This window comes from Musca autumnalis, unplaced genomic scaffold (genome assembly GCF_047663935.1).
Source record: "Musca autumnalis isolate F117 unplaced genomic scaffold, ASM4766393v1 scaffold_5, whole genome shotgun sequence".
NCBI classification, from domain to species: Eukaryota; Metazoa; Arthropoda; class Insecta; order Diptera; family Muscidae; genus Musca; species Musca autumnalis.
Genome location: NW_027412088.1, coordinates 145,251,238 through 145,263,442, shown reverse-complemented (window position 1 = coordinate 145,263,442; position 12,205 = coordinate 145,251,238). Strand labels below are relative to the sequence as shown.

The window sequence follows — 12,205 nt, the reverse complement described above, 5'->3', positions numbered from 1 at the left end:
CATTGCCTTGATTTTTACACTCTAAATATTTTTGGCCACTTTCTCCATACAAGTGGATCCACTGTGCACTGTGGCAATAAATTTTCAGGCAGTACAACTTCATATGCTTAATTCTAGAAGAATTTCTTGACAATTTTTGGCTATGCAAAATTGTATATATAACTGAGATCTCAAAACATTGAGCAATAGGAACGGGCTTCACTCACTGATATGATAAAGTCTTCCTTGCCTGCTTGGATATGTTCGTAATATTATATGTATGTATGTATTCGACAGGCCGCTCAAACTGGGCAAAAAAGGAAGGAAATCCTATATAATTGACATAAAATAGATTTGATCTGGAATATTTAATTTCCAAATTACATTATGAATCTAAATCCAACCACGGTGCCTAAGATGGGGTTGCACAAAACTAAATGTGTGTTTGATGTGGCGTGGGCAAAATCATGAACAAATGCAAGGCACAGAGCTAAAGAGGACACAATGGCAATGTTTAAAGTTACACGATTTTTAACTGCTTAACAACAATAGTGATATAAAACTATAGACAGCTAGGTCAATTTTAGATAATAAGAAATAAGAAAGACGTTAAGTTCGGCCGGGCCAAACTTTTTATACCCTCCACCACGAACTGTATTAAAATAAATAGGAACCCGCTGGCTGAAGAATATCGTTTTCTTTTAAACAACCCATTTATGTAGGATAATGTGGCTAACACATAAAAAATACCTAAAATCGGTAGGTAAACTTCTATGAGGGATATATAAACACCTTGACAAATACTGACAAATTTCTGAGGGAAAGTCGCTAAGTAATTGCCGAAAAATTTCTGGGAGAAATATTTGTGGTCTCGAAGAAGACCAACTTTCAGTGATTTCGGTGAGTATATATGGATCTGTGGCTAAAACATAAAAAATACCTAAAATCAGTAGGTAACCTTCTATGAGGGATATATTAAAACCTGGACATATACTGACAAATTTCTGAAGGAAAGGCGCTAAGTAATTGCCGAAAATTTTCTGGGAGAAATATTTGTAGTCTCGAGGAAGGCCAAATTTCAGTGATTTCGGTGCGAATATGTGGATCCCTGTAAGAGTTTTGTAGATTCAAAAAAGACTAACTCCGAAATTGTAGCTACTTTCTTCAAAATACTGTAAATCGAGAAGTACCTTGCTATTGAGGCTATATCAAAACGTGGACCTGCGCTGACTAATTTCTGGGGGAAAGTTTTAAAGCCCTAAAGACGACAAAATACCAAATTTTAACCATTTCGCTGAGTTAATGTGGCTAAAACCTTTAGATACCGAAAATCGGGAGGTACCGTTCTATGGAGACAATATCAAAATGTGGACCTATACTGGCAAATTTCTTGGGGAACGTGTTATAGCCACAAAAAAGACTAAATACCAAATTTCAGCCACTTCGTTGCAAAAATGTGACTAAAAAACTTAAATATACCGAAAATCGTGAAGTACCGTTCTATGGGGGCTATATCAAACCGTGAACCGATATGGCCCATTTTCAATTTCAAACATCCTAGGTGTAAGTTTCCATTACACCTATACCAAATTATAAAGCTCTATCTTAAATATTGCAAGCTGAATCTTGATTTCAACAGACAGACGGACGGACATGGTAATATTGACTTAGAATTTTTTTGCTGATCAAGAATATACATATATACATTATAGGGTCTTCGATGAATATTTCGATGTGCTACAAACGGAATGACAAATATAATTAAACGTTCCATATCGTTCCGTCTATCTTTTATAAATTATAATCAAACTCCAGGCCGCACCATATATCTTTATTCCTGGAAGAGACATTCCGGGCAAGTAAGCTATACTTCGAAGAGGAACGCTTAAACTTTCTATTGATGTCAATCGTGTTGGTGTACATGATAAGATAACAGAGTTACAGCCTAATATACCCAGTTATTTGTTTGTAGTGCAATCATAAACACGCTAGTGGTCGGTCGCAATTATAGCTCAATAATCACGAAATTTTCCATGAGGTAAGAGTTTCATATTATTTAGCGCGTGAAATGGACCATTACATTTGTATGAAAGATATAAAAATGTAATTTTGGTCCCTATTTTAAGACCTGAAGGGCATACGAGGGGCACTAAAAAACCTTCTGGCCTAGGCAACACGCAGTGTCGCCAGGCGTCATTTGACATTTTTTGAAAGTTTGGCAGTTTTCAGCCTAAGCGTACTAAGGACAGTTTGACATGCGATCATGTGTTGGGTTGTTTTCAGTGGCTTGATTAAGCCACCTCCAAAACGATTTTACAGCATCTTCTGGCGACGAACATCGTTGACCACTAGGCCGGGGCGATTTGTATGGAAGGAAAAAAGTGATAGTGCGCGCCTGGAGTTTCTGATTCTTGGGATTGTACTGAGCAAAAAAGTCCACTAGACCATATGTCTACGGTGAAAATCGAGCCCCCGGATTTTGACTTGAAGTTTTTTTCAGGGATATTTTGGCCAAACCATATCTCAGAAACTTGACCTACCCTGAAAATTTCCTTTTGCGTTCTTAGTAGACTCACCAAGGGCATTCTTCTCCAAAAGGAAATTTCCACCCACTGACTTTGAGTCAAATTTTGTAGCACAGTGTAATTTATCGATATTTTCCGAAAAATGTGCACATTCTCCGGGCCATAACTGCCTGAAGGAGCGTTCCAATGCTTTTGCTGTGTACTAGAGAGTTCTTAATTATTGCCTTGGCTACAATATTTGTCTTTGTGTTGGATCGAAAATCTCAGTGGTTTGGCTGTTACATATATGCCAAAATATCCAAAAAACCTTGAAAAAAAACTTCAAGTTAAAATCCGGGGGCTCGATTTTCACCGTAGACATATGGTCCAGTGGACTTTTTTGCTCAGTACAATCCCAATAATCAGAAAATCCAGGCGCCCGTGGTGGTGTTCAAATCGCCCCACCCTATTGAGCACGCCTGTTTTTCTTGATGTGCTGCAATCAAATGAAGTCATTGGATCCATAGTCAGGGCTGTACGGCGCATGACCCATCATTTCCACGTTTTGTCCGGTCAAACAGGCGCTGGTTTGAACCGATGTGTGAGAGCTCGCATTGTCATGATGCAGAACGATTCGATTTATCTTGTTCGTTTTTGGAATTTCTCAGGAGACTTCAGGCAAACAAATTGTAGTGTAACACTCGGGATTAACCGTCCTACATATCTCAAGCCGTATAGTCGCCACACGGTCAGTTTTGCAGAAGAAACAGAGGACCATTTGCTTCGAAGGTCATCTTCTATGAACAACTTTCCTTGGATTGGACTCGCTTTTGAAGACCCAAATGGTCGATTCCTGTTTTGTTTCGGGCTCCCAAGCATAGATCCAAGATTCGTCGTCGGCGACGATCTTATAAATGTCGTTTGAAGCACCGCGACCGTTTTTACAAAATTTTTTGCACAAAACCACAAGAGCCTTTTTTGAGCAATTGACCAATTTTGCTGGATCCAACGAGAAAAATCCGCTTTTGCGCCCAGGTGTTCATGAAATATCAAATCTTAGTTTGTGGAAGAAATGCCCAAGGATGCCTCTCTCTCACGGTATATAATACAGCGATATTGCATTATCCGTTCACGCACGCTTTCATTTTTTTCTCGTACAACTGCCGATTTTGGACGACCCTCACGACGTTCGTTTTTTTGCGAGTGTCGGCCACTACTGAATTCGATGCACTCTTGCCGTGATTATCCATGTCGAAATTTGTGAAAAATTATAGGACGAAAATGTTCACAAGTAAATTCCATTTTATTGCAAAGTGATTTTTTCAAGTCACTGTAAACAACACAACACATGGTCGTATGTCAAACTGTCCTTAGTACGCTAAGGCTGTCAAACTTTCCAAAAAATGTTAAATGAAGCCTGGCGGCACAGCGTGTTGCCCAGCCAGAAAGTTTTTTAGTGCCCCTCGTATACCGGCAAAGTAGCCTACAATGAAGAAGAGCTACTGACGGTATAGAGAAGTTCGACTGTATATCGATAGAGCAACATTTTGTAAAATGGAATGAAAATTTAGTTCTCTTTTACAAGCAAACCAAACACATAAAGAAACTCCATATAACTGGTTCAGTTGGTACGTTATTTAACCCCATCATAATTGTAATTTGCATCAAGAGAAAGGTCAAAAGTTCTTTCCCCTTATATGTATGTATAAGCTACTTTGTTGGAATATGTTATCCAGAAATAAAAATATAGACCAAAAATAAATTTTGCATGCTAATACTATTCATCCACACAGACTTATTGGCTCATCCCTGACCTAATTTTTTTTTTCTCACGCAACATGTTGTCAGTATTAAACTGTAACTGAGACCTTTAGCTAGATTATGGCTACACTAGAAACAATAAAAAAATAAAAACTGTAACTCTTTTATTTGATAATTGGAATCAATAGACTAGTCCCGAGCTCCTTTTCCAATTATATAACCTATATGGCAGGAAGATGTCTTCCGGGAAAAAAGATACATGAGGATGTCTATTAAAATTTTTCACACAAAAGTTTTGGCCCATATAACCTGCTAAATATTATCTGATCACCATCATGAAATAAAAGCTTCTTCTAAGCTTAACCTTATTTGTTATTATTGCAAAATACAGAGCAGCTACAAAATCGGATAAAAATTTTTTTATTTAATTGTTGTCTTATTAGGACGAAGGTCATTTATTTGTGAGAGTTTTATTTAATTGAATTAATTGAGCTATCATGACCTAAAGAGTTTGTATTGAAAAAGTGATATGTAGCGAAGTCCACACACATTCAACCAATAAGCTACGATCGATTTGCTGGTGGTTTAATTCAGCTCATCAGGCATATTTAGATGTGGGGCTAGACAAAGGCTGAATTTGAAAACTTGTATATACATATATATTAAACTTATTGCAAATTTGCAGTGGTGAAGTATTTTTGAAGCCTTTTTACTATCAAGTCAACGTAGTGTCTCTGGTATTCCTAGAATCCTTATTCAATACACACACATATACAAATCGAAGGTGCTTTTAATTCATGAACTCCCATCAAAATGTTCGATGCCAAAGATGCCATTGTATCATGGGTGCAAGTGATCTTGCATGTCATCTTTTAACATCTTCATCGATGAATTTTATATGAGCGTGGACCCCAAAAGATGCTATTAATTTTTGGATCCAAAGCATGGCATTTACATCAATGCTTTGACATGTCATTTTCACCAATGCTTTGGCATGTCATTTTCACTAACCCTTTGCAATGGCATTATCATTACGACGAGAGTTTTAACAACGTTGGTTGTGATTTCGAATCTCCGACAACATCAAGCTTATTGCAAATAATTAATCTTATATATATATAAAAATCAGATAAACCCAGCAAAATTTTCGATGCCAAAGATGCCATTCAATCATGGGTGAAAGTGATCTGGCATGTCATCTTTTTAGCATCTTCATCGATGAATTTTATGATAGCGTGGACCCCAAAAGTTTCTATTCATTTTTGGATCCAAAGTATATCATATATCATACCAGTGCTTTGACATGTCATTTTCACCAATGTTTTGGCATGTCATTTCCACCAATACTCTGGCATATCATTTTCACCAACCCTTTGCAATGACATTATCATTACGACGAGAGTTTTAACAACGTTGGTTGTGATTTCGAGTCTCCGACAACATCAAGCCTATTGTAAATAATTAATCTTATAGGTATATTTAGAAAAATTTGTAAAAATAAAAACACAAAATTCATCTCAATTGGATCGATGGAATGGGTTTAAATGCTCATGAAAAGGTCGGATCTTTCACGACTTCCTGTGCATGGGTTCAAATGCTGATGAAAAGATCGGATCTTCCACTACTTTCTTTGCATTGGTTCAAATGCTAATGAAAAGAACGGATCTTTCACGACTTCGTTTGAACCAGTGCAAAAGATGACATGAAATCACGTCATCGCATGGAACCCCTTTCTTCAAATTTTGCTGGGAATAAAACACAAAATTCGTCTCTATTGGATCGATGGAATTAGTTCAAATGCTGATGAAAAGATTGGATCTTTCACGACTTCCTTTGCATGGGTTAAAAGGCTGATGAAAAGATTGGATCTTTCACGAATTCTAATGAAATCACGTCATCGCATGGAACCCCTTCCTTTACATTTTGCTGGGTTGCAATGCCTTCCAGGTCGGAAGTTTTGATTGATTTGCAGTGGCTTAGAACGCTAAGACGTCGGCAATATTGTCTGTTTGTAGGAAAGGTCCCAGGTTCAAACCTTTAGTCCACTTCACCACTATCTATTTTGGATTCTGGTCGGAAAATGACACCGTGTTTATCGGTCGCTTTCTCTTGTCGAGATATGTACATACATATATACCAATGTATGTATGTACTAAAAGGTGATCTGGGACGAATATCGCAGTGTTACATGCATTTTTGGGAAGAACAAACTTTCCTTTCCATATTGTGATGTTTGCTTATATATGCTGCTGATTCGCATAAGTAGATTCTTTTAAAAATGCTTTATTACCCCTTTTTATTTTAATTGATTAATTTGAAAAATAAAAAAAAAAATAATTAAACAAATTAAATTACAGTGTTTTATTTATAAATGCATTTAAAACTAGAAAATAATTGTTCATGATGGAATCTCTCAAATAAAAAGCTGCATTTGAATTAAAATTGCGACAATGTTAAACGGCAAGCGTTTTATTTGAGAGATTCCATCATGAAATTATCTTATTATTTTCTAGTTTTAAGTGCATTTATAAATAAAACACCGCAACTTAATTTTATAATTATTTTTTATTTGTTTTGTTTTAGTTGAAGATTCAATCATATGATTGCTAAGTCTGGAGTTTCCCCCATTGGCTTAACTTCATCACTTTCCTCTTTGCAGAGAAAAATGTTTACAAAACGCACTGACAGCTTGCAAAATTTACTGATCGCTACCAATATCATGATTTCATCCCGGCGAAGGGAATTATCAATTGGCTTTTCAGTTTTTGAAATGATGATTTTTTAGTGAAAACCTGAACTCTTTAAGCATCGAGTATTCTCATGTTAATGAGAATGATGCTCACTTTTCGGCTTTCCCAAAAAAACACCGGAACAAAATATTTGCAAGCTGACAGCACGATTCAACTAAGAAATCATCGATTTCTGTTAAGTTGAAATAACATCAACACAGTTACCTGTGAGTATGTCGTTGGAATTGGAATGTCGTTGGCACGCGCAAAACGGAATTTTGTAAATAAAATTCCAACGACATACTCACAGGTAACTGTGTTGATGTTATTTCAACTTAACAGAAATCGATGATTTCTTAGTTGAATCGTGCTGTCAGCTTGCAAATATTTTGTTCCGGTGTTTTTTTGGGAAAGCCGAAAAGTGAGCATCATTCTCATTAACATGAGAATACTCGATGCTTAAAGAGTTCAGGTTTTCACTAAAAAATCATCATTTCAAAAACTGAAAAGCCAATTGATAATTCCCTTCGCCGGGATGAAATCATGATATTGGTAGCGATCAGTAAATTTTGCAAGCTGTCAGTGCGTTTTGTAAACATTTTTCTCTGCAAAGAGGAAAGTGATGAAGTTAAGCCAATGGGGGAAACTCCAGACTTAGCAATCATAATTATTTTTTATTTTTATACCCTCAGCCTTTAGGCCTTTATACCCTCAGCCTTTAGTGCCTCATCGAAATAATGGTTTTAGACCCCAAGTATGTTTGGACGAAATGTGTTTCAGAAAATTTGGAGTCGATCTAGCCATGTCCGTCCGTCTGTCTGTCTGTTTGTCCTGCTGGCTGGAGCGCACGATAACTCTCGAACGGATGAACCGATTCGGTTCAAATTTTGGCTTTCGTAATATTTTGCCCAAACTTAGTTTAAGTTCGAAGGTGAGCTACATCAGTCCACTCCTTCCGGTACCTCCCCCTCAAAAGTTCGAAAATGTTCGGAAAGTTTGTGCGCACGATAACTGTTGAAGGGAGTGACCGATTTGGTCCATACTTTGTATAGCGTAAACTTTCTACCAGAGGAATATGAGGTTTTAATATGGTCTCAATAGGTCCACTCCTTCGTGTACCTCCCACACAAAATTTCGGAAAAGTTCAGTTTAGGGCCATCTCTCGAATCGCTTTGATTTTTGTTTTAGCAACTTGTATTCACTGCCCTCCATACGACGGTACAAGTTTCATCAGGGGCAAGTCCATACTTCCTGAGCTAATAGCATGAAAGTTACAAAAATCCCTACGACACCGTATGAGGTGGTTGGAGCGCAAGAGAACTCTCGAAAGGATCTGCCGATTCGGTCCAAAATATGGCCTTAGTAATATTTTGTCCAAACATAGTTTAAGTTTGAAGATAAGCCATTTCGGTCCACTCCTTCAGGTACCTCCCCCACAAAAGTTCAAAATTTTTCGGAAAAATTGTTCATTCGGTAACTCTTGAAGGGAATGGCCGAATTGATCTATACTTTACACATCCTAATATATCTACCAGATATAGATCAGGTTCAAATATGGACTATACTTGTCCACTCCATCCGGTACGTCCCACACAAAATTTCGGATAAGTTTACTTTAAGACCTGATATCGAATCACTTTGTTTTTTATTGAAGCCACTTGTATTCGCTGCCTCATTTACGATGGTAAAAGTTTTTTTAGGGGCAAGTCCATACTTCTTGAGCAAACAGCCCGAAGAGTGTAAAAACCCCCTATGGCACCATATGTTGTGGCTGGAGATCCACTTCCATAACGGTCAATGTCGATCCATTCCTTTTAGTATCTCCTCCGCAAAACTTTTGATCTTTAATCATAATCAACATTTTTGTCTGTTCAAACTCTCAACATTTTTAAAACGCCCTAAATACATACGTATTTTAAAAAAAAAAATTGTTTCAATATACACAGGCTGAGGGTATGTATATCTCTGTCGGCAAAGCCGACTGATACTTTTTTACTTTTTAACTTTGCAGTAAATAAATTTTTGACCACTGACCATTTTTTGACCAAAACCAAATTACAGTCAATTTAGTCCGAAAATGTAGATAAACACTTTAAATTGCCTGAAATCGAATGGTACCGTTTTATGGGGGCTACACCATAATCTGACTCATGTCCACAATTTTTGGTGGGGAGTTTCTGTACAATTGGGAGCTCCAAATGCCAAGTTAGAGACAATTCGAATTAATAAAGAAGAATAAAGAAGAAAAAATGGACCCATATTGGTTTCATATGGTTTCATATTCATGTATTGTCATCCAAATCTGAAAATTGTGCTAGGTTTCGATTGCTCAACTGCAACTGTGTTAAAATGAGTTACTAGATTTTAACTAAACGGACACCAAATCAAGTTAAATAAAACACTAGAAAAAGGATGAATTTGATTATTCCATTTTTAAAACCAAAAAATAAGCAAACTACTTAAAGGGCCTAATCCCAACAAAAAAGTCAAAAACCTTCTACAGCCACCACCCACAACTGTAAATTTGTTTAAAAACCTTTAGCAAAGGAAATAATGTCTACATAGCTGTTGTTGGATTTATCACAGTTTTCTTTGCATTGCACTAAATTTCAAATGTAAAAAAATGGGGAACATTCATATTTCAATGTGTCACATTTGCGCGTAGCTAACTTTATGGATGCCATTATATGTACATAACTTTATTTATTTTCTCTGTATTTTGATTTGAACATTCAACTAAAGCTGGGTACACATTGTCAGTTTTGAATGACGATTTTTTGCAATTATCGATAACTGTCCAACCGTCCAGCAACCACAAAATATTTTGTGGTTGCATGATGAATTAAAAAAATGAACGGCCACACTAGCAAGCAACAACAAAGCTGTCATTCAAAACTGACAATGTGTACCCAACTTAAGGAGTTATAAAATAGTTGTTCATATTGCAACTCTACCAATAATCAACACCACAACTTAAAAAAACATACGTCGATACTTTCCAATTAACGCAAAGGGTTGGTTTTCCTTTAGTTTGGAAAATATGCCTTAAGCGGGGTACACACCATCAGCTTTGACTTTCATAATCAGTTGCTTGCCAGTGTGACCGTTTCATTTTTGATACTCATCAAGTAACTACAAAATATTTTGTGGTAGCTGGACAGTTTGACATCAATCGATATTTCCGAAAAATCGACAGTCAAAACTGATGGTGTGTACCCCGCTTTACGGTATCAAAAACACCATATACATATTACGTGTTCATCTAGTCGGGTCTTGATAAAAAAAAGGATTCGGAACCGATTTCTACTACTGACCACAGTGGTCCACAGAATTACGTCGACTTAGCTTTAATGACTAAAATGTACCCTACTTTAATGGTTGTAAATCTAAACAAATATTTTAATGAGTTACAATTTCATGTATCCAAAATTCGCAATTACCCCTTTACAAAAATCCATCGAATGTTTCATTAAAATGCATTCCGTTGTTGTTGCTTTAAATTTTACACACTTAATTTTTTTTTTTTTTGAAAAGGAGAATAGATTTGCACACCTTGGCGTATTCATCCATCACTCATCGCTAGCTAGAGCTTTGTCTTGTCATCTATTTTTGTTTACTCATTGCGGCGAGGCATTCACTGAATGCGCAAGCGCACGTTTATAAACAAACAATTCTTTTGCTCTTCACTATGACAGATAATCACCAATTAACGTGTTTACGTTTCTTTATTTTTTTTTTCTTCTCTTCCTTATCATTATTATTGCTGTTGTTGTAGTTGTTCATGGAACATCATCAACAGTAAAAAAACACAACATTTTCAAGTGAATTCACACAATTTAAACACGCAACACTTAACACACAGAGGTGCAACGTAACGTAACATACAAGCAAAACGGCAGCTGCAGCAGCAGTAGTAACAGAACGAACGCAATGCAACACTTGTTGCAATGCGGGCTGTGCCGCCTAGGCAAAAGTAGCAACCAACAATAAAACAAACAATCAAAAAAACTAAAAACACTTCAACTCACATCACTCGAAATCAGTTGGTTGGGGGTCGGTGACACAACAAATCAATGTTATAAGTCATCGGTTGTTTGTTTTTCTTTATCTAGGATTTTTTGCTCTTTTTGTGATTTATCTTTATGTGTTTTTTTTTCTTTTTTCTTAAGATTTGTAACCCCAAACACACGACAATTGTTGACGAAACGAACAAAAAAGTTAAGTTAAGGCACTCGTTTTTCAGATCCGGACAAATTAATACAATGAGGTTGCTAACTGGGCATGCGTCTTGCACCAGTGATTCTTCTGCTTATTTTGTTTTTGTTTTATTTTTCGTAATTTATGCAAAGAAGCTTTAGGCTTCAGGTTCACGCACTCACAATGTCATTCACTAGCATTCAAAAGGCAAGCAAACAAAAAATTTGCGCATGCTCCGACGCCGTATGCAATGCATTCAACCGGCAAAGCCAAAGAAAACAAACAAACAGTAACAAACGTAAATAAACAACGAGCGGCGCCCAAACACACACGCACGCACAGAACGGAAACAATGCAAAAAGACGTATCGCACGATTACCAACTGACAGCAATACGGAAGGAAGACACAATACACGGTCAACACTAAATTTACGATATTTGCCGAACGATTGTCTTGCAGAACGTAATCAGACAAAAAGCGAACACAAAAGTAGTAACAAAAGTTAGAAAACAAAAGTTTTTTTTACAAAACGAAGCTATAACAACGATTTGGTGTTTAACCGCTTACACGTTTTGCCGCATCACGCGACAGCTTGATACTGGGCTCGGGCAAGTGTCGCTATTATTCGTTTACCCGCGCATACAAAACACCGAAGAACAAAACACCATAGCAGCCAGCCAGCACCACACACTCACCCATATACCCGTAAATACGAATGTACGTAAGTAACAACAACAACCAACATCCATACCACCCAACAATCTACCATCCATCCATCCATTCAGCCCAGCCAACCAGTCAGCCGGTAACAGAAAACCCAGCAACACAACAACAATGCCATAACAGTTCATTAAATCAGCTGTTAAAATTCAACACTTTAACTCCCCACTCACTGCTTAGCGGCAGCTTGCTTGTATGAGTGAGAGCAAATGGTTTGAGCGGGAGCATGGGCTCCATCACAACAAACACTTCTTTGGTACAGTTAAGTGTGGCTAAATTGGCGTTTTTCTAATTCAGTCATTTATTCCGTCTTG

At 37.1% G+C, this 12,205-nt stretch overlaps 1 protein-coding gene across 1 annotated transcript in view; it reads right to left on the bottom strand.

Annotated features, from left to right (window-relative positions):
- The window catches only part of LOC141404744 (uncharacterized), a 445,852-nt gene extending 434,081 nt beyond the window's left edge, over positions 1-11,771 (bottom strand). The window contains exon 1 of the mRNA XM_073988448.1: positions 11,002-11,771. The gene's annotated coding sequence lies outside the window, so the exon portion shown is untranslated. The remainder of the gene's footprint in view (positions 1-11,001) is intronic.
- Between the last annotated feature and the right edge of the window lie 434 nt (positions 11,772-12,205).